Source organism: Cornus florida, unplaced genomic scaffold (genome assembly GCF_030987335.1).
Source record: "Cornus florida cultivar Cherokee Brave unplaced genomic scaffold, ASM3098733v1 CherokeeBrave_3.0.0_Hap2_Chr10, whole genome shotgun sequence".
NCBI lineage: Eukaryota > Viridiplantae > Streptophyta > Magnoliopsida > Cornales > Cornaceae > Cornus > Cornus florida.
In genome coordinates this window covers 73849645-73877609 of record NW_026775580.1, presented here as the reverse complement: position 1 = coordinate 73877609, position 27965 = coordinate 73849645, and positions in this window count along the sequence as shown.

Below are 27965 nucleotides of genomic sequence, written 5' to 3'. Positions count from 1 at the left end.
TCCCTAATGAAGAACACATCATCCTAGTGTCGAGAATGGGTTTAGGGTTTAGGTTTTAGGGTTTAAGGTTTGTGATTGGTTTCTATCGTTATGATATGGTTAGTGTTGACCTATCACTTGAGTTCGAAATCGCAACTTAAACATTGTAGTTTCCCACTGACGTCTACGACAACAACTGTTGATGCAAAATTCTACTACTATTCGAAAAGACTTCATACTTGGAAGAGAGAAAAAGGTAATCGGAGAGGCGTGTGTGTGGTACCGGCCTAGAGGTTTGGGCCATTCAAGTTGGGGTTAATTTCACTCAGACCCCCTAAGGTTAGGTCAAATTTCATCTAGATTAAGATTTGGTTTTTAATTTTCACTTATACGAATTGACCCTTTTACCCTCAAAATTTTAATACAAAGTATCTTTAATTTCAAATGACATAAATGCCCCTCTGCAATTTTGAGTTTTATTGATTTCATCCTCCAACTCTTGATTCTCACCCTCGATTTCACCGATGCTAGTCGTCGGAGCCCAATCTGTGGGGTTGGTGCAACGGCGTGGCATCGACAGTCAAGGATAAGCTCGGCTGTGAGCTTCTTGGTGGTGAGTTCGGCGAGGATGAAATATTTAGTTCTCACATGTTCCTCCATCAAATTCAACTTCAAAGCTTTTAAATTTCACTCCCTTTTTTCTACTTCTGTCCATGAAAGTCGCACTTTGTAACTTGAAGCTTCTGGTTTTGTTCTTGGACTTCTTGTTTGTTTGTTCAAAATCCATGTTTAGGGTCAAAAATATCTGAGCCTTTTTGTGCTTTTTCTCCATTTCACACCTTCAAAGGTCAAACCCTAATGAAATACCTCAAAACCAAATTCATTTTCTCCCACAAAATCAATCAATCTATCCATTAAATCAAAACCCAATTCACCAAAAGCTATACTCTTTTATCACAAAAACTCAATTTTAGGTCATTTCGGTGCAAAAATGCAAGACCTAGCAACATATCAACAGATCCAACCCCAATTTCCTAAACAAGAACACCTGAAATGTCCTCGTTGTGGCTCAACAAACACCAAGTTTTGTTAGTACAACAACTACAATCTCTCTCAGCCCCTCCATTTTTGCAAGAATTACAGAAGATATTGGACCAAAGGTGGGGCTTTCCGGAACATCCTCGTTGGCGGTGGCAGCCGGAAAAACGTCAAGCGCGTGTATATATATAGATAGATATATATGTGTGTGTGTGTGTATAGATATATATATATATATAGATAGATATATATGTGTGTATATATAGATGAGATTGATGGGAGGAGGAGGAAGAAAGGTGTATATGTCGGGGTAGTTTGGTCACAAAAATAGTCAACATGAGGTTAAAGGGTAATATAATCATTTAAAACCTCAAAAGTACTATGACCCCACCAAAAATTGACATTTGGGGTGTAAGTGAAATATTAAGTGACTAATTCAAATATGAGTGCAAATTAAAAACCAAACTTCATGTAGGTGAAATATGACCTAATCTCAGGCGGTCCGAGTGAAATTAACCCTTCAAGTTAAGACTAGATCTGGAGAGCAAAGTTGGAAGAACCGATTTTTGTGATACCCCAGTTTCCAAACGCGGGTTGATCAAGTCCTTCCCCAAAAATCGGGGGATATTAGACAATTAATATTTTTAAACAAGCACAAAGTACAAAAAGAAATAAAAAGAAATAAATAATTATACGCTGAAAGGAAAACTAAATAATAAATAATTAATAACTTTTCAGAAGTTTTTGATGGTCAAACCAATGATTCTGGTAAGGTTTTAACAATGGAATTGTGAATTCAAACCATTTTTCTGATATTAAGATTATGAAATTCTAAGAATTTGTAAGGTATATTAATATATGTGCTTTAGTGTAAATATAATTTTTAAAAACTATGCTTTATTTTGGATAAATAAGTGGACATAGATGAATACACGGGTTCATAGAGGGTGACTTTCTATGAATATATAGATTGTTGAGTCATATTTAGCTTAATCCTGAAGATACCACTGCTTTTTTGATATTCCAATTGCTTGTAGGAGACGTTTCAACTACCTTCAATAAGTCATTACGCGTCTCTAAGCTAGAACTAAAATTATTTGTAATTTATGTAATTATGTTTTGCAGAATATTATTATTATCTATCACATATTTGTATTATTTGATTTTCTCCTCTTCCAATTCGACATATTGTCATTTTAGTGATCCAGTTCCAACATTATATTACTTTGAGCCTTTACAAAATCTACAGGGGACACTTCTTTAGCTGAACTACGTGAATGCCAAAGGAGAATGCACTTTATTCTGAGTTTATATCTCTGTGAAGGCTTCAATACATTCCCTACTCTATGTTGTGCTGATGGATGTTCTATGGTTGATTGTAGAATGGTTAGTCCCTTCCATTCTCTTCTTTTCATTATTTGTGATATAGTCAGACTAACTTTCTTTTTTCTCTCTGGCCAATGTTTTTCTTTTCGCAAGTTAAGCACCAATACATTGTCAATTGAAGGAAATTTCCTTAAGAAATCCCTTTCACATTGTTGGCCTTGAATAGATATGATGAGGTGTCATTGATAATTATATGCTCTTGAATCAATAGTTTCAGAGAAAAAGCCAACAATGAGCAAAAGCCATCAAAGCGTCGGAGAAAAAGCCAACACTGATCAAAAGCCAACAAAAGGGTATCAGAGAAAAAGCCAACAGAAAAACCTTCCAGTGTTAAAGGCAAAAAACCACGAGAGAAACCGACAAATCTTTACTAATAAGATCTACACGTACAATGATTTCTCTCAAGTTTATTCCCCAACCTTCGACTTACAATCAATTGGAAAGAATACAACCAAACCTTCCCAAACACCCATTGGAAGTATCGAGAATCTAAAATAGTAGTAAAAGTTATTACCACCATCATAAATCGCAGCACCCACACTATATATTTCACCCAAAGCCAGAATACAAATAGTCTTCAATTTAATTTAGGGTCAGTTTGGTGCAATGGAAAAGGGAGGAAAGGAAAGGAAAGGTGATGGAGGGTGATTAAAAAGTTGTGTTTGGCAAAAATGGTTGGAAGGAAAGGAAAGCAGAGGGAAGGCTTTGGAAGGTTATCTATAGCTTTAAATAGTAATTTCCTTATCCTCCCGAAAATGGGAGGAAATGGAAGGAAAGCGAAGGTAATGCCTGATATATTATTTGTGATGCCAAATTTACCCTCAAGATTACACTTGATTTTCAAGAAAGTTGAGAGATAGTGGCCATCGGCTGATGTTAGCAGTTGCAGAGAGAGGGGGTGGGCAAGAGTTGAGAGACAGTGGGCTAGCAGTTGAAGCTTGTGAACGGTGAACCCGAACTGGAGCAGTGGGCGATGGAAACTGAAAGAAATGAGTTTTGATTTTTTGAACAATCTAAAATGATATGCCAATATGGGTTTTGATATAGGTAATAGGTTTTGAACTTTTGATTCTTGCAGACAGATAGATAAACTGAAATATATGGGTTTTGAACTTCTGATTCTTGTAGATTTTGTAGTTTGTAGTTGTAGAGAGAGAAAGAGAGGGCAAGTTCAGAGTTGAGAATGATAATAGAGATGTAGGTGATTGGGGAGGCTGAAATGATTTGCCCTAATCATCCATGTGCCAATAAATTTTGAGGCTCATAAATTTATCTTTTAAAATATAAAAGGGTATAATAGTAAATTTATTAAAATACTTTCCTTTTCATGATTATTATCCTTTATTTTCTTTTCCTTCATTAATCAACCAAACAAGATAGGAGGTTAAAATTATCCTTTCCTTCCCCTCATAACTAATGTTATCATTTCTTTTCATTCCTATCGTACCAAACATAGCCTTAGGTTTTCAAAACCTAACAAACCATGCACTTTATTTATTTATATTTCTTTTAGTTCGTAAGTCACGTGGGTGGAACCGCACAATTACTTTATTGGTGATGTGAGTCCTGCAAGAATAGATTTCGTTAGTTTTGCTTGGGTAATTGAGTGGCAATTTTGTCTTATATTTAACAACACTAGAGGTAGGTTAAGTGTAACAAGGATCATTTGTCCCACATCGGATCCGGATGAAAAAGTGATTAGGTATAAATGGGTGGATATGTAGCACTACCCAACAGATTGAGTTTTTGAGTAAATGAGCAAGTGTCCACCCGTTACAATTAGTATTAAACCATGTCTTATTGAAGGCAAGAATTAATTGGAGAAATGCCGCTGATGTTTTCTTATCCAGCATGGAAAGTCTTGATGGAGGATTTCTCATCCAAAGAATTCTGGCTAGAGTCACAATAATTGAGGTCTTCGCCAGGTGAGCTTCAACTGAAATGGTGAAATTAATTCAACTGTAGCAGGAGAAAGTACTTGATGTTGTATATTAAAATATATTAAATTAAGTCCATGGAAGTTTTAAACCAGTTCCGTACATAAACATGTTCGGTGATGGTTGAGAGGGGTGGTGGATGGGAGTTGAGCTTGTGAAACACTTTCTTTTATGTGGAGAGAGAGAGTTGGTTGACTTTGTCAAATGTAATTAAAAATAAAGGGTTGCATCTTTTGGACAAGGCTATTTTTTGCAGAAGTATATTTTAAAATAACATTAGAGTAAAGTCTATAGTAAAATCTTAGAAGACATATATAGAATTTTCTTTTAAAAATCAAATGAGGAATTGACTGGTATTAGTTTATACCTTAAAGAATGTTTTAAATATAAAATATGCATGTATTCCCATACAAAAAAAAAAAAGAAGCAACGCTTGAACAACTATTGATTGCATTATATAATAAAGTTTTTCTAATTTGAAAAAGTTAAGCAATGCCTACAAGGGCAATATGCATATTTATTAATTTGCTGTATGAGTGAAATGTGTCTATGATGCATGTCTCTCTTTGAAATTGGATGAGTCATGACTAATGATTTGGCTTGAAGTTTTGAAATTTGTATGAAAGCACATAATCTTGTCAACATAGTTATAGCTTTACCATTTGTAGGTATCTAATTCATCAAAAGGATGTATTTGTTTTTTCGTTTTACAATTTGATGGTTGTTCAACAGAAACTTATTTTGTGATAAAATTATTTGGAGCACCACACACAAACACATACAGCATAACGATGGTTTTGCCTTTACTGCTGCTTGTATACATCAAGACTGGACAACCCCAAATTGAGTATCACAGGAACCCATATAACGGATGGGTGCTTTTGGGCTCGTCAAATCAACCAACCAATTTAATCTCAGTTTCGAATTTTAATCAGGGTAATGACTTTAAGGTTTAAGAGTTTGAATGAAATGGAAGCAGAAAATCCGATTTTCTATCTGTTAAATACACTGAATTAGGAGTGCTATGAGACACATGGAGAGCTTTTGTTCACAGTCCCCCTCCCAAATATCGTTACTCTTCTTTCATCATTCATATAAATGTAAAACAATTCTATTGCAATTATTTGTGAGATATATATTTTGTAATTGACTAATTTCGTTATCAAAATAAATCCAATTGAGTTATAATTTTTCTATTCAAAATTTCAAGATTGAAGATCGAATGCGAATTTGAAGAAGTTTTAGTGTTCATGATTTACTGTACTCCGGAATGATGAGAACAATACTTTAGGAAAGTTTTGTGAGTTAGTAAGAACACTTGGGATGATTTTGGAAGTTTTCCTTGGAAGAAAATACATTCTGTCAGTTGAACTAGTTCAATAATTAAGAAACAAGTTCAAACATTTGAGGGAACAGATTCGAGAATTAAGAGAACAGGTTTAACATCAGCAGAGTTGTGAACATTCAAGACTGGTCATCTTGAACCAGTTCAAGAGTCAAAAATGAAACTCAAAATTTTCTTTGGCTTTCTTGAACCGGTTCAACAAACCCTGAACCGGTTCAAGACCTCCTGAACAGCTTGGTAATTTCAGTTTCCTTATTCGTTTTGATTCCTTTTTGAACTAGACTTCTTTCCATAACCTATGCACGAATTTTACTTGTTTTAGAAGTGTGTTTAGGTCTTCCAAACTTCTATATAATACCTTTTTCATTCATTATTGAGGTATGGCTGTGAGGAACATCAATTCAATATTTTGAGAAAACCTTTCAGGGAGATATTATTAAGAAAATCAAATCTGATTATTCTGAATTTATTTTTGAAAGCATATACATATATTCATGAATGATTTAGTAGTGTTGTTCTCTATCTCATCGGAATTAGAGCTTAATTGAAGATTCAGAGATTCCGAAAAAAGCAGGATTTATTTCTTCTACATCGAGTTCAGATCTTGAAGAAAAGGGGTAAAAACGATCACACTTTGAAAGGGTCAAATCATTCGAAGAGTGTTGTTTGATCTACCAGCGATCCTTCTACAGAGATCAAGAATAAGCCCGAGGTCAAGTGCTGTTGGACGGAACGTTGCAAAGCCAGAGGATTGTCAGCTATTGGTGTTTGGTAGAACGATAGGATGTGAGCCCGAGTCAAAGTTCAGTATATTTGTTTCAAACATAGTGAATCGGTTTATTTCGGACTGCACAGTCCACGAGATTTTTTCCACGCAAACAGTTGGCCTATTTTACCAATTGCGGTTTCCTCCCTAAATATCCTGGTACAATCTCTCTAACCTTACTTGCTTTACTTTTCAGTATTATTATTTGTGATTGTAAATGGTTAATTGATCACAAAATTTAATCAATTATAAATTGGGCAAGTTGGCCTAGTAATCTTATCTAGGTCATTAAAAAGGAGTTAATCACAATTAAAACCAACTAAAAACTTTCGCGTTAACACTATTTTCACATTATTTAGTCATTTGATGCATTGGGGTGAAACCCACATAAGTCACACATCCATGCATCAAACATTTATTTATTTATTTTTTCCTTCCTTTTTGAATCAAACAACTAACTTCATCCCGTTTTGTTTTCCCTTGTTTATTTTATTTACAAATAATATTGCATTGATGAGTAGTGATATTTGCAGAACTAACCTATTATCAATATTTTTGGGGGAGCGTGGATTGGTGGAGAGTTTGAAGGGCTAAGAGAAGGTGAGATGAGAGAAAAATAGAAAAGAGAAACCTTGAGGAGAACTTGCCATTTTGAATACTAAGATTTCTCAGGGAAGAGAGATAAGACTGTTATTATGATGTGGCATATATAATCACGTTTGCATCGGTTTAGCTATTCACGTTTGCATCGATTTAGCTATTCTGCGAAACTAATCGGTGTAACTATCATCTTCCTTGCATCCTTCCGTTGACATAATAATCCTTCCCCCTACTAGAAATTATATTGGGAAATCTAAGAAGGAAGTCAGTGCCAATTACATAGTATTGTTTGATAATTGTCCAACCATACATGTATTAGCATAGTAAATGTAACGAGAAAAATGAATTTTGACATATGCAGCAAATTCAAAGATACTCTACTATTATTTTGGCTTGTATTGTGGAGTACGTATATATATAGGAGCACTTTCCTTGTTTAGGCCCCTGAAAGCACTCAACCATGCACAATTATATTAACAGACTAATATATTTGCATATATTGTGGAGAACATATAGGAGTATTTTCTTAATTTAGGCATTGTTGCCAGATTCAGTAAGCACCTTATTGTAAGTATAAATAGAGCTAAAGAGGGAGGAGATAAAAAGTGTGGTTTTGGGAAGAGTCTCTAATAAAAGATTAATCGAGCTTCCAATAAAAGATTAATCTTTATGGCGGCCTTGTTCAGAGTCACCATTCTTCTCTTTGTTCTCTCTCTCTTGTTTGTTCATGGGTATGCACACAACAAACCTGCTCCAAATGCAGGAAAGCCAGTAAAACCAAATCCTGCTGGTGCAGCTAAAACCCCAGATCCATTAAACCCCAATGGAGGCCCTGCGGGTGCAGCTAAAAAAGCCGGTGCTCCTGTTGCGGCTAAAAAACCAGCTGTTGCAACTAAAAACAATAAATATTGAAGTAAACCCATACGGAGATTGTCCTGTTGCACTTAAATCCAATCAATTATGGAATTAGTTGTACTTAATTCTATAATCAAATGTCTTGAATAAAGTGTGTTTACTCTTTTGAAAATGTGTACTTAATTACATAATTAAGTGTGTTGATTCTCTATCGAGAATTAATTGTTTTGGATGTAATGAATTTAAAAGAAGAATTGAGTGTATTTAAATCTTAAAATATATATTGCATTGAAAATATGAACTGATTGTATTGAAAAGGTAGAAATTTGCAATTGACTTCCGTAAGAAAGGAAATTTGGAATTAATTCTTAAGTAGACAATAATTTCAAAGGAGTAGTCGATTAGAATTGAGACTTCTTCTGATAACAATGGATGGGAATCTAAAGATAATGTGTTTAGTTATTTTTAATGTGTTTAAATTTTACTTGTGAAAAAAGGTAATGAATTTTTATTTTTAGAAAAGATTACATTAGATTAAGAATCTTAAAAATTGGATTAAAAGCGTTGAAAATTTGATTTTGTTTGAATAACTTTAAAACATCATCATAAGTATATAAATGAAAAATGCTTATTGTTGAAGATTTACTGGAAGAATCAATGGAGCAATATTGACGTTCTTTCCAATTATTGAAGATTTATCGTTATTAGAGTTCTTTCCTATTATTGAAGATATACAGTTACTAGAGGAATCAATGGAGAAAAATCCCCTAGTATTGATGTTGTTTCTTATTTTCTAATTCTTTCCATTCTCATAATTTCTTATCCTATATCGAGGAATCTTCACCATTGTATTGTGAATGAAAAGAGAGAGTATAATATAGTACTATATATAGTACGTGCTGAACAAAATTAAATCTTTAATCAAAATTCAGTTTTTTCAGTGAAATCTTTTGTGGGTAGGGTGGTGAGGAAGTAGGTAGTTAATTTAATGAAACATAGTTAACTGATGACCTAGAGGTGAGTGAATACGTTAACTTGCTTGATTTTTGTGATTGATTATTACCCATAAAATTAAACATCCACAATCACAAAGTAAAACGATATAGTAACAAGTAAAGTTTAGTTTGAAAGATGACACTGGAAGTTTGAGAGGAAACCTTTTTCGGAAGAAAAACTATAAAAACATAGTTATCTTTGACGAAATCAAAACACTATCCTTATTGTTGGAGTTGTTCTGCACAATCAACCGGATTTGATACCAGTTGTTGTGGCGGAAAAACAAATAACAACGCTGTTCGAGGAATAATCACAAGCAATCACAAAGGAAAAAAAAATCACACACAAGAATACAAGATATACATGGTTCACCCAAATCTTATGGCTACTTCTATGGAGCACACCAAACAAATTCACTATAAAAAAGATGAAGAATTATAATGGAGAATTTTCTCTCAATCTCTCTCTCTTGTATTGACACAAATTAATCAATCACATAACACATATGATGAATATTTCTCTTTTATTCTCTCTATTTTTTACCATACCCTAAGATCTAATTAGAATGGATATATATAGCCTCAATAATTTGTCCTACAAGAAATTGCCTTTTGTAGAATTCAAAACCAATAAGGAAGTTAAAATAGATCAATAAACTAAATTTTTTCTAAACCAATAAGGAAGTTAAAACAGATCATCAAACTGAATTTTTCCTAAAATTTAGCAATCTTGAAGTTTCCATATAATTAAATCTTCCTAAAAAAATTCACCTAATCAAACTCCACAAAACCATAACAATCTCCCACTTGGAGCCTGGAGCACTTGTAAACTCATTCCATATTCTTCTCATGCATGTCGGTGCGTTTCTCTCTGTCTTCAAGCTAGAAAATCGACTGAAGTTGCGCACAACTTTAGTTTCTCCATAGTCATTGTCTTGGTCAATATGTCAGCCAGATTCTTGGTGCCAATGTATTTTCTTAAGTGTCAACACCCCATCTTCTACCAAAGATCTCATAAAGTGATATCGAAGTCCTATATGTTTGGTCCTTGAATGAAATGCTGAATTTTTTGCCAGATGTATTGCACTCTGATTATCACTATGCAAAACATTATTCACTTGTTCGAATCCCAACTTTGTCAACAAACCTTGTAACCAAATCATCTCCTTCCTAGCTTCTATCATTGCCACATACTCTACCTCTTTAGTAGATAACGTTACAATCCTCTGTATTTGTGAAACCCAACTAACTATAGTTGTACCCACCGTGAACACTATAATACCCCAAATTTTAAAAGGATAGTCTCGGTATTTATTTATTTATTTTAATTATATTTTTAATTGTTCAATTGATTATTTAGCTAATTGCTTATGTGTTCAATTGATTTAAGTGTTATTTGATTAATTGGTTATTTGGCTATGTGTTATTTGTATTATTTGTTTAATTAAATTATATGCTTAAATGATATGAATTTATTGTAATTTTATTTGGTAGATTAAATGTTTATTTTATTTTATTTTTAGTTTAAAAGGAGTGAATATGGATAGTAATAATGGATCAACAAATTGGGTCGCATGTACTACTTGGATAGGATTATTAATGGGTACGGATATTTATCCATGGATAGTTGGACATATATATATATGGGTATATTTGTATATTAAGATATTATATTTATTAGTATTTTAAATAGCTAATATTAATAGATATAGTCAGTATTATATAATTATAAGTTATATACTTTATATACCTATCTATATATTACGTTAATTATCAGACTAAGCTTATATATATATATGTATATATTTAATATATTTTCCTTTTTCTTTTATTATTCTATAAGGGAATTAGATAGGAATTGGATGTAGAATATGATATATATATATATATATATTTATAGTCTGCCATAGGGTTTTAAAAACCCTATTCACGTAATAAGGAGGCAGTGAGTTTAGAGAGAACTGAGAGAGAGAAACTAGGGTTTGGCCAAGAGGACTGGACCAAGGAGGAGGAGGAAGAAGAGAGGGCTGTTCATTGGGAACACCAGAGTAGTAGGAAGCTTGACGGTTGTAACGACCCACTCCACCACATGGTATGATATTATCTGCTTTGGGCCTGAGCCCACACGGTTTTGCTCTTGGGCTTCACTCCAAAAGGCCTCATACCAATTAGAGGTGACACACTTACATATAAGCACTTCACATTTCCTCTACCTAGGCGATATGGGACCGTACACCCGTAGCTCGCCAATGTGGTATCCTGTTAGTGTCTCTCGCACCTGCCCATGACACACCCGCCCACAAGGTCATCACAATCCACCCCTCTTGGAGGCCCGACGTCCCCGTCGGCACACTTCCGGCTGGGTCAGGCTCTGATACCATTTGTAACGACCCACTCCACTACATGGTATGATATTATTCGCTTTGGGCTTGAGCCCGCACGGTTTTGCTTTTGGGCTTCACCCCAAAAGGCCTCATACCAATTGGAGGTGACACACTTACATATAAGCACTTCACATTTCCTCTACCCAGGCGATGTGGGACTGTGCACTCGTAACTCACCAATGTGGTAGCCTGTCAGTGTCTCTCGCACCCGCTCACGACACACCTGCCCACAAGGTCATCACAACGGTAGCCAAGGAGTCGCCGGAAAAGCCGAGGAAGAAAGTGGTTTAAGTTTTCAATTCGAAATCCTTAAAGGCAAGTTCTTTTCCTACTCTCTCCCTTAGATTCGTGTTCTATGCATGCCTAGGTTAATTCCATGAGTAATCAGATATTAAATCGATCTATGATGCCTACTTAAATTGAATTAAAATAGATTTTATATGTTGATACATGTTCTTGTTTGATCTTGATATTTGTTGTATGAAACCTTGTTTTGATTCGTGTTTAAGATGCATATTACCTTCATATAATTATTTAGGGTTAATTGGGACTTAGTTCAGACCTTTAGGACTCTTAACGGAGGAGAACAGAAGGTTTGAAGGTCGCCAGAGACGAAGAAGACGGAGAGTAGAAGGAATTGAGGTGGCTCCATTAGGAATAGAGCAGGCTCCATTAGAAATGGAGCCGGCTCCATATAGGAAGGAGGTGGCTCCATTGCTGAATGTTGGTTTTTAGACGAGTTTTGGGTTTTGGAAATTGGATTTTGGAGTTTTAGGGTTTATTGGTTCAGAAAACATGATTTAAATGATTAAAATAAATTGGATTAACTCCCAGAAAGCATAATTCACATTAATATGCTAATGATTAGAACAATATGAATTTTTAATTAAATTGGCATATTGTTAATGGATGATTTAGTTGTTTAATATTATCTTAGCAATATAAATAGATATTGGATGATGTTAGTCTTATATTGACAGTATAATATAATCATGTATTGTTTCTCATTTTATTATACTTGTTTATGGATTTAATTAATGTATTGTTTTATTACTTCATCAATTATTGGATATAGATGATTTAGTTGCTTACTTTTGTTCTAGCAATTTTCTATGTATGATTATACAATTTTAATCATGTATTTGCAGTAAAATATGCTCAGTTAATTATTGGATTTTTATTATGCATATTATTTGGTATTAATTGATGTAATATTTTATTTATATCATCAATTGTTGGATTGTATGGATGTAATGCACCAGTATAGGATGGTGGCATTTTAGGGACGGATGAACCAAAGAAATTAAGTCCTACCTACGTATGTTTATTAGGGACGGATTAACCAAAGAAATTAAATCATACATATTTGTGTTTATAAGGGAATGGATTAACTAATAAGTTAAGTCCTACTTATTTCATGTCAGGCCACTGTACCAGTTAGATGACATTTTATTTTATGTTTTAGACGGATTATATATATATATATATATATATATATATATATATATATATATATATATATATATATATAGTTATGAGCTATGATATGAGCTTGAGTCTTAGGATCATGGTTAGGGTGAATATATTGCCAATGATGTGTAGCTGGATATAGTGTATAGTTGTGTGCTCTGGTAGGTCTAGATACTCATGCCCACTATATATGCGTTTTGCATGTTGCCTACTATTCAGGTTGAGGCAACCCTATAGTCCAGTGAGGTTCCTTTAGTATGTATCTATATATATACAGACTATTAGTTATTGTTGAGTTGACTAGGATGAATACGTGTATTGGATCTCTACTTGGACTATAGTAGAGTAGAACTTGTTTATAGGCCTGACCCACTATTATTTTTCAGGTGTTCATCAGGTGTAGAGATGGTTCGTGTTGAGCAGAGATCAGTTTACTTCACTCTTCTAATTCTACATAGGAGTTTCATTTATGTGTCAGTTTTTAGATGTAGACAGTTATAATTGTTACTTATTTAGTTTGGATTTTCTAGGGGTCCACACAGTATGGATTCCCGAGTTGTATTATTGGAGGATTAATTGTATCATAAGAATTTATTAATGAAGAAAATATTTTGAGGATTTTAAATATTGGATTATCATTTTAGTTTTTATTTCAGCATTTTATCTATTCCTATTTATTCTTTTGTATTATGTGTTCGTTTATTGCTAATTTATTTTTGATATCCTCGGGTGTTCGGGCGTGACCCTGGCCAACCTGCATTAAAAAATTTGGGGGTATCACAAACACATACCCGATAGTACTTCTTCTGTGGTCCACCTTACCAGCAAAGTTTGAATTTACATAACCATGTAACTTCACCTCGCCCTTTCTGAAACATAAGCATCTGTCTATGGTACCCCATAGATATCTTAATGTCCACTTCACTACTTCCCATTATAGCTTGCCCGGATTCTTCATGAACCCGCTTACTGCTCCCACTGTATATGAAATGTCCAGTCTTGTGCACACCATGGTATACATCAAACTTCCAATGGTTGAGGCATATGGAGTTTTTGCCATAAAGTTTTTCTCATCATTTGTCTTTGGACACTGATCTTGAGATAATTGGAAGTGATTAGCTAAAGGAGTACTCACCGCCTTAGTATTATTCATGTTGAACCTTTTCAGAACCCGTTCAATGTACTCAGCTTGAGACAACTGCAAAGTACCTTTCTGCTTGTCTCTACTTATCCTCATCCCAAGAATCTACTTCGCTGCACTAAAGTCCTTCATCTCGAATTCACTAAATAACTGCTTCTTCAATTTGCTGATTTCTTTAAAATTAGAACCTGCTACTAACATGTCATCAATATAAAGTAGAAGGATAATGAAACTTGACTTGAACCTCTTGAAGTAGCAGTAATGGTCAGTATTGCACTTGTTGTAGTCATGTCGTTTCATAAAACCATTAAACTTCTTGTACCACTGCCTCGGGGCTTGCTTTTAACCATATAAGTTTTTCTTCAATTTAAACATTCGTTTTTCTTTCCCTTTGATTGAGAAACCCTCCAGTTGTTGCATGTAAATCTCCTCCTCTAGATCACCATGGAAGAAAGCAGTTTTGACATCTAACTATTCAAGGTGTAACCCCTCTGCTGCAAGAATGCTAAGAACTGAGCGAATGGTACTCAGTTTCACAGCTGGGGAAAAAATGTCTATATAGTTAATGCCTTACTTTTGCTGAAAGCCTTTGACCACCAATCTCGCCTTGTATCTCTTGGAACTATCATGTTATTCTTTTACCTCGTACACCTATTTGTTGTGAAGAACTTTTTTCCCCATGGGCAACTTGGCTAGTTCCCATGTTTTGTTGGAGATAAGGGACTTTATCTCATCTTCCATTGTAAGCTACCAATTGCTAGCATCTTCAATCTGACATGCTTCATCATAGCATTCAGGCTCACCATCATCTGTGAGCAACATATAATCCAAATATTTTTGATTCGGTATATGAGGACGCGTGGACCTTTTGGGTGCTGGCTTAGTAGTTGGAATTCGCGGTGAACTATGCTTTGCGAGTTCTGGCCAAAAACCCTCACCTGTCTACTCCGCGTCAATGTTCTCTGTATCATTATCCAACTCAATAAACTTAGGTTTACTCTGTACATGACTAGTTGACTGTGCTGCATCTCTATCATTGTACATCATCTTCTCGTTGAAAATCACTTCTCTACTTCTGATTATTTTCTTGTTTTGATTATCGCAGAGTCGATAACCAAACTCATTGTAATACCCCTAATTTCAAAAGGATAGTCTCGGTATTATTTTAAAAGTTTTAATTGCATTTTTATTTTTTTACTTGATTATTTGGCTATTTGATTAAGTGTTTAATTATAATTACGTGCTTAAATGTTTTATTTGCATTAAATGATTAATTGAAATTTTGTGCTTAAATATTTTATTTGAATTAAAGGATTTAATTGATGTGTTTATTTACTTGTAATTAATTGTAGATTAAATGGTTAAATGTTTATTTTGTTTTATTTTATTTTATTTTATTTTATTTTATGGGTATGGATAGTAGTAACGTACCAACTAATTAGGTCCCATGGACTACTTTGATAGAAGATTAAATGGGTACGGATAATTGCCCATGGATAGTGTTGTATTTGTGTATGTGTGTGTGTGTGTGTGTATATATATATATATAAGGAAATTAATTTATTAATTAATATTATTTATAACATTAGTATTAATAATAGATAATCTAATGTGTGTGTGTGTGTGTGTGTATATATATATATATATATAAGGAAAGTAATTTATTAATTAATATTATTTATAACATTAGTATTAATAATAGATAATCTGATGTGGAGGTGTGTGTGTGTATATATATATATATTGATATAGTAAAGGATATATATAGATTATATACCTTTTTATATTTTATATTTAGTTAACTTTTAATTTATTTTCCTTTTCCTATTTTTTTTTTTTATTAGACTAGGATTGGGAAAATGATTAGGGTTATTTTATTTGCCTATAAATATATAACTATAGGTTAGTAAAAGAGGGTTAGAAAATATTCACGTAATGTATTTTAGAGGAAAAGACAGAGAGTTTAGAGAGAGAAAGAAGGAAGAAAAAAGAGGAGAAAGAGGAAGAACGAGGTTAGGGTTTTTATCAAAATCCTTAAGGCAAGTTTTAGTTCTTCTCTTCTCTTTTGATTCACAACCTATACATGCTAGATTAGTTCCAGGAATTTAATTGAACTTATTTACATGAATTAAACTGAAAGTTACAGTTCATGTGTTTTTATTAATGAGTCTGTGTTAAATTTTCATGTTTTGATAAATTGATGCATAGATTGTGTTTTATGTTGTTCAAAGCATGTTAATATAATGTAAACTTGCTATTCGGACAATTTGGAACATAGATTGGTTCATAGGACATTAACAATGAAGATAAAAAGGGTAAAAAGTTTGTCAAAGACGAATAAGAAGAAGAAGACAGCACGTTTCGGCCGACCGATGGAGGGTATCGGTCGATTGACGTGGGTGTTTCGGCTGACTGAATTAGGGTATTGGTCAACTGAAATATCCTGTTTAGGCAGCATATTTTGTTGTCTGATTTTAATGATTTTTGGAGTTGTTTTAACACTGTAAGTGGTATTCTGCTTCGGTTAAGTGGTTATTGGCTATTTGGTTAATCTTACATTGTTACGTATAGGTAAAAATTATATCGTACATTATATTAATTTGTTAATATATATATATATATAGTTCTAAAATTATTTTAACCAATAGGATAATGATGTATTGGTTAGATGTTAAACCTTTAGCATGAATATTAATATAACGTGTAACGTGTTATGTGGTTAATTAATATAACTACTTTTGGACACTAGTTAGTGGTTGGGTGGTTTTACCACTTTAGTGGAAAAATAAAATTAATGGTTAAATTGGTAGTAACATGGTATTTATTTTTAATACACGTAATTGTATGAATAAATGATTTTTTTTAATTATTAAATTGTAAATCATTTTTGGGATAATATTATATGTGTTTAATTAATTTCATATTATTAATTACATGAACGGATGTCCTTGTGATATATAAAAATGGTCTATGGTTGTGGTATTTAATCTATCTTTGATTTATATATTGTGGATAAGATTAATGTTTGTATGGAATGTGATCATGGAGGTAGCTAACAAGTTAGGCTCCTTGATAATATATTAATATGGTTATATTATGGATTAATGCACCATTATGGGATGGGGGCATATTAGGTGATGTGTTTAATTTTACCACTCGTAATAATACGATTCCGTGTAGGATAGTGCTATAAAGAGAGGTTTCGAACCCGTAGGGAGATGAGATTTATATTCACGAGTCTTCAATTTAGTTCTATTAGTTTACAGGTAACTGGTTAAAAAATTTGCTTGGTTGTCACGATTAAAAATAAACTAAAATTAAAACAAAATATTAAACTAAGTAATCAGGGAGAGAAATCTTAGGGCTTTGACTTCATCACAATCATCATACTATGGTTAATTGTATCAACTCTGGGGATTTAACCAATTATGTTTTTAAATGAATTGAACTCAATAACATTCGTTCAATCCAGGTTTTAAAGAAAGATGTTTTACAAAATTCAGTTAACTATAACTTATCTATGGTTAACATGGACTATCCACCTACATGCTATAACTACTTTAACTACTTTGCAAACAATCCACCTTTCCTAAGCATTGATTATGAAAACATTCTTTTATAAAAAATATTAGAACACCATTATATGACCTCTATTCTCATGTCCGGCAGGGCTCCGCCAGATACAGTCCAATAAGATAGGTTGAGAATAGAAAAAAAATAATTATATCTAAGACAAGGTAATAACAGTTTGTAATCTATTAAAGCATGAAAACCAATTGAGTTGTCTCAATTGCTCATAGTCATATAATTAAGAAAACATAATATATTAAAATAATCCCAGAGTTAAAAACAATCAAACTATAATACTAGATTGGGTTACATCAGTGCCCTAAGAGAGGAATTAGTTACTAATGACGATGTCAGATATTATCTGTATTGGAGTTGTCTCCATCATCACGGACGTCATTTCTCTTCTCAGGATCTTCACTTTCTAAGGTTGTGGAAACCCTAAAAGCCACCACAATATCAGCTTTCTAAATCACACCGGAAAAAGGACTTGGAATTTTGGACCTCTTCTATCAAGGCTTAAGCTTTCTTTTATAGAAGAAAATAAGGATCTGGTGGGCTTTTAGGTCTTCTGGTCCATCTGGAATGAGATACGGCTTGAAAAGAGAACAATCCCGTAACTTAAATCTGACATGTCATGGAAGGCTCGAGCTTTAGGAACAAAGGTTCGACCTTTAAGGTTCAGGCTCAAGCTTAAGAAATAAGGCTCGAGCTTCTCTGGATTAATGCTCGAGCTTCAAGAATTGGTGCTCGATCTTCACTTTGACACTTAGCCAAATTTCTTCAATTACTTTCCGAAGCGTCTTTTTCTTCAACATTTAGAATATTCTTGAGATTGAAATCTTTTAACATTGCTTGATCCAAGCTTTATGGGCTCGAGCACTAGGTACCAGGCTCGAGTATTTGGTTCTCAAGGCTCGAGCCTCAATGGATGGTGCTCGATCCTTGGGGTTAGGCACGAGGTCTGGGAGTTTGGAAATCAATTCTTCAAATTCCGATGCTTTGTACTCGAGCTTAAGGGTCAAGGCTCGAGTAACCTATGGTCAGGCTCGAGCACCCTTTGTTCAGGCTCGAGCCTGAATGTACATGGCTCGAGCTTTAATGCTTTGTTGATTTTTGTCTTATTTGACTTGTAAGGCTCGAGCCTCAAGACTTGGGCTCTAGTTTTAGAATCTGAATTCTTCCAAATTGCACTATTTAAGCTCTCGACTTGCTCTAGATGATCAGCAACGACTCTGTAAGCTTTAATATCATCATAAAGTCTCGGTTTTAACCATTTCTCTAGGAAAGTACCTATAAACACACATTAAACATAAATCAATCTAAATATGGATAAAAGTATTACTTTAGGCCTTAACATATGTATATTTAGGGGTTCAAATATACAATATTCAGCACTCTTCACACCCCCAAACTTACATATTGTTAGTCCCTTAGCAATACAGAATTAAAAAACCGCTTTCGTGGGAATCACAGTTGCATTTAGCTTATACAACAAGCCTTTAAACCCTTAGGTTACCTCTAGTGGACGAGTTGTAGTCTCGTGAGAGTTTCCAGTGAACATACCCACAAACTTGTCAAATTAATGCCTTAAGTGCACAGTAAGCTCATTCAAGCTTGTTTTCAAATCATATTATCTCTGCAATTCATTAATCAGTCAAATATAGCAAGTATAGCCAATCATGTTATCAGGAAAATTTTCAACTTCTAATTTCAATTTAACAGTCATGGTCCCTATATATCAGTTTAATCACTCATGCAATAATCTTAATCTCCAAATCACTTTTTGAAAGTGACCCTACAATTCAACATGTGGTTTACTATCCATACTTGCATTCATTCCTAGTTATTCCTTAATTCACAAGCAAATTTTCAAATTCCAACTCCCAAGGCATTTATTGTTTTTTTCAAGGTATACATTTTTTCAAAAAGGATACTATGGAATGTTCAGGTCTATTAAGCTTTCTAAATCACCCTTGTAACGAACTTTCAGTTAATGACTCCAAGATCAGATGATTTTAGGACATTAAGTGATAAATGTGATACCCCTGGATTTCCGAATGCAGGTTGACCAGGCCCACGTCCGAATACCCGAGGATATCAAAAACAAAATCGGCAATAAACGAACACAGAGTACAAAAGAATAAAAAAGAATAAATAAAATGCTGACAAGAAACAAAAATGATAATCTAATAATAAACCTCAATATATTTCCATTAATTAATAAATTCTTCCGATACAACTGATCCTCCAAAATACAACTCGAGAATCCATACTGTGTGGACCCCTAGAAAATCCAAACTAAACAAATGACAACAATAATTGTTTAAATCGGGAAACTGAATCATAAAGGAACTCCTATGTAGCATCGGAAGAATGAAATAGACTGATCCCCGCTTAGCACGAACAACCTCTACTCCTGACGAACACTTGAAAAATAATGGTGGGTCAGGCCCACAAACAAGTTCTACTCTACTACAGTCCAAGCAGAGATCCGATATACGTATACATCCTAGTCAATCCAACAGTAACTAGAAGTCCGTATATATATACACACACACTAAAGGAACCTCACTAGACTATAGGGTTGTCTCAACCTGAATAGTAGGCAACATGCAAAATGCACATATAGTGGGCATGAGTACCTAGACCTACCAGGGTACACAACTACACTATATCTAGCTACACATCCCTGGCGATATACGCACCCTAACCACTGATCCTGAGACTCAAGCTCATATCATGGCACCATACTTATATATATAAAATTTAGTAACCATCCTATTCAGTATAAATTAATCCTCCATAAGTCATTCAACTTGTTCAGCTGACCTGACTTGAATATAAGTAGGACTTAACATTTTAGTTAATCCATTCCCTTATATAATAAATTAATCCTCCATAAGTCATTCAACTTGTTCAGCTGACCTGACTTGAATATAAGTAGGACTTAACATTTTAGTTAATCCATTCCCTTATATAAAATAGGTAGGACTTAATTGATAAGTTAATCCGTCCCTAGAATGCTATCGTCCCATACCGGTGCATTAAACCACACGATCCAAAAATTGATGTAACAATTAAAGAAATACATCAAACATTCCAGAAATAATTATGATAATATGATATCAAGTTATCACATAATATAAATGACTTATTATTTATTTAAGCTTCCTATATCATATGTCCTCACAAACTGAATCTTATACATGATGATATTTTATTATATCGTTAAATAAGCATTCTGTAACGACCCACTCCACCACATGGTATGATATTGTCCGCTTTGGGCCTGAGCCCGCACGGTTTTGCTCTTGGGCTTCACCCCAAAAGGCCTCATACCAATTGGAGGTGACACACTTACATATAAGTACTTCACCTTTCCTCTACCCAGGCGATGTGGGACTGTGCACCCGTAGCTCGCCAGTGTGGTAGCCTGACAGTGTCTCTCGCACCCGCCCACGGCACACCCGCCCACAGGGTCATCACAATCCACCCCCCTTGGAGGCCCGACGTCCCCGTCGGCACACTTCCGGCTGGGTCAGGCTCTGATACCAATTCGAAATAGACAAGAACTAAGCTGACCTAACTTATCAGTCAACCAATATCCCATCCAGAATCATGACCCTTGTGCGAAGTCAGCAATCCCTCAACTAAATCCGTGGAAAATGCTATCTCATTTCCACTTCAACATAGGGAATAGCTGTAAATGATCTAGTGATCTCTAATGGTTCATCTCGACTATCTAATAAAAAATTACAATGGGAGACAAAATCACTATGTCCCCCCTCCTGCCTGTCCTCCAAACGTCTGCTTCATACCGTGAAGTATCATATTTCCACTAGGATAAATAAAGAACTAAGAGTTGTGAAACTTAGTCTTTGCATCCTCCATCCAATCTGTCTGTAGAAAGTACTGTTAATCCGGTACCACCAGTTTTCGTCTGTACCCATTGTTTAAATTGGAGCATCTTCAAAAGCGAATTCTGCAACTAAATCTATCCACTACTGATCTGTGATAAACTTACCGATATTGAAAATCAATCGGTAATTGCATTATCAATAGTCAACTATGACTTTAACTCAACAAAAGTCAACAAACTACGACCTTTCCATACATACCATGCATCTCATCTTTATATAGGTATTTGGTCTCACCATCTTGTCTTTGACACACACTGCTTCTTTAAGACAAATTAATGGCAATCCAACTTCTTTGTCTAACTTCAAAAGAATATAAAATCTTTCCATCCTCTACATAAGTCATCAATTTCCTTGCAACAGCTAATTGTTGCAAATTGTGACTAAAAAAAATAATTCCATATTATTTATGGAAATGAAGAGACTTAGTTTCCTCCTCCATGTGCAACACCGGCAAATTCCTCCTAATGACACACCCTCTTGAATAAATTCTTGATAAAAAATTTACTGATGAATATTTATTCAGTCTCCTATCCTCACTCGGTGTCATTCCAATAAGTACTTAATCTAGTACTAAATCCTCCTTCCGACTTGGTAACAACTTCTAAAATTTTCAAGAAGATATTCAGCAAATCCAACACCTCTGATAAATCATCATGGCGTTACAGTGATCTTTATTTACCACTACCTCACGTATACCGAAACATTAATAATCACCAATATCATGGCGTTGTAATATGATACGAATCCATACCTAACGTAAAGTATATCAAATTAATCGTTCTAGATTATTTGACTCGTAGTGATCGGTTAATGATCCCATCCCAAAACACACCATAATGACACATGTCCAGGTCCAATAGATTGGTTAGATTTATGTGTATCTACCAAATCCTATGACCGTATGTTCACAAATTTAGTGTAAATAGCGCTATTACTCCATGTTATTAAACCAATAGTTGGCTGATCACACACTTGTGTTCCCAACTAAACCACATACAATTAACCAGAAAAATCAACGAAAATTAAAACACGTATGACAAACACAAAAGCACAAAATATACTCCTACTTAAAACTCCGTTCTTTCTAGAAAAGAAAGTCTAATTTGAAATCAACTTGCAAAAATTGTTTCACAAAATTTCCTTTTATAGTTTCGCAAATAATCATTCAACCTCGAAACATATCCTTTAAAACATCGCTTAAAAGCACAAATGTTTTCCTAAGAAAATACTAAGGGCTTAACCCTCATCCTCCTTATATGCGAAATGTAAACTGTCTTACTTGACTTTATAAATCGAATTAGAACGTCACAACATAATACCAATGCCCTTTTGTATGTGATTTAAAAATTATGTATTTCGTTCTGATAAGAACACATCCGATCCCCAAACTTCTGAACAATACTTCTTATATACCTCTTTTAGAGATGATAAGAAAGATTTAATTATTTGTAAATTGATCAACCCCAATTCTACTAATAACATTCGCTATACTACTAACAATTCAGATCACCTCGCGCAATCATCCCTCTTCAAGATTTAGTATCCTCTCTATTGGATACACATAAATCTCCTCCATTAGGATCTTCTTCAGCTCCTACTCCTCGCTTGTCTCCTTTTTGAGATCAACTGAGGTCGTGTTGGTCCTGATATGCGGTGACCTATCACGTACACTTAAATCCTTCATTGGCTTATACTTTTAAAGTAACGCCAAACGAACCTAAACCGTCAATCCTTAACTCTGCCTTTTGGCAACGAAATCGATAACATACTCCTCTACTTATTTGGGTCTTTATTGCTTTCGCCTTGAACCCATCCTTTTTCTAGTGCCAACCATTCTATGACTATAGAATATAATTGACATCAGCTCCTCCTAACAAACCGTAAAAAAAAGTACAACGAATCCTAATATGGGCTCTAAGTTTTAAGAGACGCAACGCGGAAGTCACATAACGAAAGACACTCCTAAGGACACTTGAACCTGGAGTGCTCTGATACCAATTGTAACGACCCACTCCACCACATGGTATGATATTGTCCGCTTTGGGCCTGAGCCCGCACGGTTTTGCTCTTGGGCTTCACCCCAAAAGGCCTCATACCAATTGGAGGTGACACACTTACATATAAGTACTTCACCTTTCCTCTACCCAGGCGATGTGGGACTGTGCACCCGTAGCTCGCCAGTGTGGTAGCCTGACAGTGTCTCTCGCACCCGCCCACGGCACACCCGCCCACAGGGTCATCACAATCCACCCCCCTTGGAGGCCCGACGTCCCCGTCGGCACACTTCCGGCTGGGTCAGGCTCTGATACCAACTGTGATACCCCCGAATTTACGAATGTGGGTTGGCCAGGCCCACGCCCGAATACCCGAGGATATCAAAACAAATTGATAATAAACGAACACAGAGTACAAAAGAATAAAGAAGAATAAATAAAATGCTGACAAGAAACTAAAATGATAATCTAATAATAAACCTCATAATATATTTCCATTAATTAATAAACTCTTCTGATAAAACTGATCCTCCAAAATACAACTCGGGAATCCATACTGTGTGGACCCCTAGAAAATCCAAACTAAACAAATGACAGTATTCTAAAACAGGAAACTGAATCATAAAGGAACTCCTATGTAGCATCGGAAGAATGAAGTAGATTGATCCCCGCTCAGCACGAACAACCTCTACTCGTGACGAACACCTGAAAAACAATGGTGGGTCAGGCCCACAAACAAGTTCTACTCTACTACAGTCCAAGCAGAGATCCGATACACGTATACATCCTAGTCAATCCAACAGTAACTAGTAGTCCGTATATATATATACACACAATAAAGGAACCTCACTAGACTATAGGGTTGTCTCAACCTGAATAGTAGGCAACATGCAAAACGCACATATAGTGGGCATGAGTACCTAGACCTACCAGGGTACACAACTACACTATATCTAGCTACACATCCCTGGCGATATACGCACCCTAACCACTGATCCTGAGACTCAAGCTCATATCATGGCACCATACTTATATATATAAAATCTAGTGACCATCCTATCCAGTATAAATTAATCCTCCATAAGTCATTCAACTTGTTCAGCTGACCTGACTTGAATATAAGTAGGACTTAATATTTTAGTTAATCCATTCCCTTATATAATAAATTAATCCTCTATAAGTCATTCAATAGACTTAATATTGGTAGGACTTTAGTTCATATGAATAGAATGGATCACGAGACGGTTTAGATAGATAGAAGTGGTAATTCACACTTTATATCAAGTTCCGTCTAGTAGAAACAATTATGGAAGTGGATGCTCTCAACAACCGATAAGATATTTAAATCTTTCGGTTAGTTGATGAGTTATCAGTTGAATTTATAACATGTGTAATAATAACACTTGTTATTACCAAGATAATTTAGGAGGTCAACTTTGAATATCGGAGCTGACCATGGAGAAGGTGTTACCTTACTCAGATGGAGTTTAAGGTACTGGAGAATGATTTAATAGATTCTGTAAATAGTGTTATGATAGTCGGGCGACTGAGATGGAAAGTTTATAATTTTTCTCGGTGTACTCAGACGGTTTGAAGGTACATCATGACATCAAATGTCAATTTTGGTGAACAGATACGGATAAGGATGCACATATAATTGCCCTAAGTGTAAAACCTGCTACAATGATGGAAAGTTGATCATCAGATTTCGTAGGAATCTTTAGCCACTTCCTAAAACAAATATGGAAGTTGAACTAAACAGGAGTGACGGTCGGTGGGAAGGATCGACATTGATTTGGAATTTCAATTTTCCATATGGAATCCGAGTGGTAGATTGAGAAAGATCGCTTGAGGATATAAATTTGAGTGATGCATATTTTAGAACTTCATAGTAATTCTATAGTTCAGTGATAGTGGTGTTATAGCATGTGGATGTCCATATTAGTGGATGTAAAGTGCTATTTCGAAGGAGCTTTATGAAGATTTTGGAGCAGCAGCTCTACTTCATATCTATAGACGGAGGATTTAATCGAGAGATTAAATTAGACCATAAACCCTGTCTACCACTTGGTATATTGGAGTTAAGTAGAGCCCTTATAGTAAGGTTGCGTTTACTTGGGAATAGGAGGATGTTTTTCGCTCCCAGTTTCCAAGCATAATGGAAGAATAATGAAAGGAAGTAAGGGCGAATTCCGAGGACGGAATTCCTTTTTTTAGGGGGGAATGTAATACCCCTAATTTTAAAAGGATAGTCTCGGTATTTATTTATTTATTTTTATTGTATTTTTTTTAATTGTTTAATTGATTATTTGACTAATTGTTTATATGTTTAATTGAATTAAGTGTTACTTGGTTAATTGGCTACTTATCTATGTGTTATTTGTATTTTGTCTAGGTGTTATTTGTATTATTTGTTTAATTAGATTGTGCACTTAAATGATGTATTTGATTAATTGTAATTAATTATAAATTAAATGATTAAATGTTTTATTTTATTTTATTTTATTTTATGGTTATGATTAGTGGTAATGGACTAACTAATTGGGTCCCACGGACTACTTGAATAGGAGGTTGGATGGGTATGGATAATTACCCATGGATAGTTGTATATGTATATATATAGATATATATGTATATACATATATATAAAAAGGAAAGTAATTTATTAATATTATAGTAACTTTAGTATTAATAAATAATCTGATGTATATATTTTATATATTTATATAATAAGGATATACATATATTTTATACGTAACATGTTTTAAGTTACCTTTTTAATATTATGGTAACTTTAGTATAAATAAATAATCTGATGTATATATTTTATTTATTTAATAAGGATACAGATAGATTATATACGTAACATGTTTTAAGTTACTTTTTAATATTATAGTAACTTTAGTATAAATAAATAATCTGATGTATATATTTTATTTATTTAATGAGGATATAGATAGATTATATACGTAACATGTTTTAAGTTACCTTTTAATATTATGGTAACTTTAGTATTAATAAATAATCTAATGTATATATTTTATTTAATTAATAAGGATATACATAAATTATATACGTAACATATTTTAAGTTACCTTTTTAATATTTTCATTTTTTTTTTTTTTTTTTTTATTAAGTTGACTTGGATTGGGAAAAGGAATAGGGTTATTATTTAGCCTATAAATACACAACTATAGGTTGAAAAAGGAGTGAAAATATATCACGTAATATATTCTAGAGAGAGAGTTAGAGAGAGAAGGAGAAAGAGGGAGGAAGGAGGAGAAAACCCTTTAGAGAGAAGATCAAGGAAGAAGAAGTTTAACTTTCAATCCGAAAGTTTAAGGCAAGTTCTTCTTCTATCTCTTTCCTTTTGATTCGTGTTTCTGTACATGCCTAGGAAATTCCAGGATTTACTAAACACATAAAATTAAATAATTATGCATGTTTAATTGGATTAAAGTATAGGTTTTTGTGAAATTGGGTCATATCTGTTCTTGTGTTATAAATTAAAAAATGCATGATTTTGATTTGATTTCTGGTGTGAATTTTTATATGTTTGAATTATGTATTTTTCATATATGTGGAATGATGGAACGTAGAAACATGCCTAGGATTCCTGAACATTAAATAGGGACTAGGTTTGGGTTTAAATAAATTTAAATACACTCAATCATAACGATGCTTGCTATTTAAATGTTTACACAAACGAATGGATTTAATCTTTTAAAATGCTTTAGCAATTGAGAATAAATGTGTAGGATGAATTGGATATGGAGAATGCTTATTTGACGATATAATAAAATATCATCATGTATAAGATTCAGTTTGTGTAGGACATATGATATATGAGCTTAAATAAATAATAAGTCATTCATATTCTGTGATAACTTGATATCATATTATCATAGTTATTTCTGGAATGTTTGATGTATTTCTTTAATTATTACATCAATTGTTGGATTGTGTGGTTTAATGCACCGGTATGGGACGGTGGCATTCTAGGGACGGATTAACATATCAGTTAAGTCCTACCTATTTTATATAAGGGAATGGATTAACTAAAATGTTAAGTCCTACTTATATTCAAGTCAGGTCAGCTGAACAAGTTGAATGACTTATAGAGGATTAATTTATTATATAAGGGAATGGATTAACTAAAATATTAAGTCCTACTTATATTCAAGTCAGGTCAGCTGAACAAGTTGAATGACTTATGGAGGATTAATTTATACTGGATAGGATGGTCACTAGATTTTATATATATAAGTATGGTGCCATGATATGAGCTTGAGTCTCAGGATCAGTGGTTAGGGTGCGTATATCGCCAGGGATGTGTAGCTAGATATAGTGTAGTTGTGTACCCTGGTAGGTCTAGGTACTCATGCCCACTATATGTGCGTTTTGCATGTTGCCTACTATTCAGGTTGAGACAACCCTATAGTCTAGTGAGGTTCCTTTAGTGTGTGTATATATATATACGGACTACTAGTTACTGTTGGATTGACTAGGATGTATACGTGTATCGGATCTCTGCTTGGACTGTAGTAGAGTAGAACTTGTTTGTGGGCCTGACCCACCATTGTTT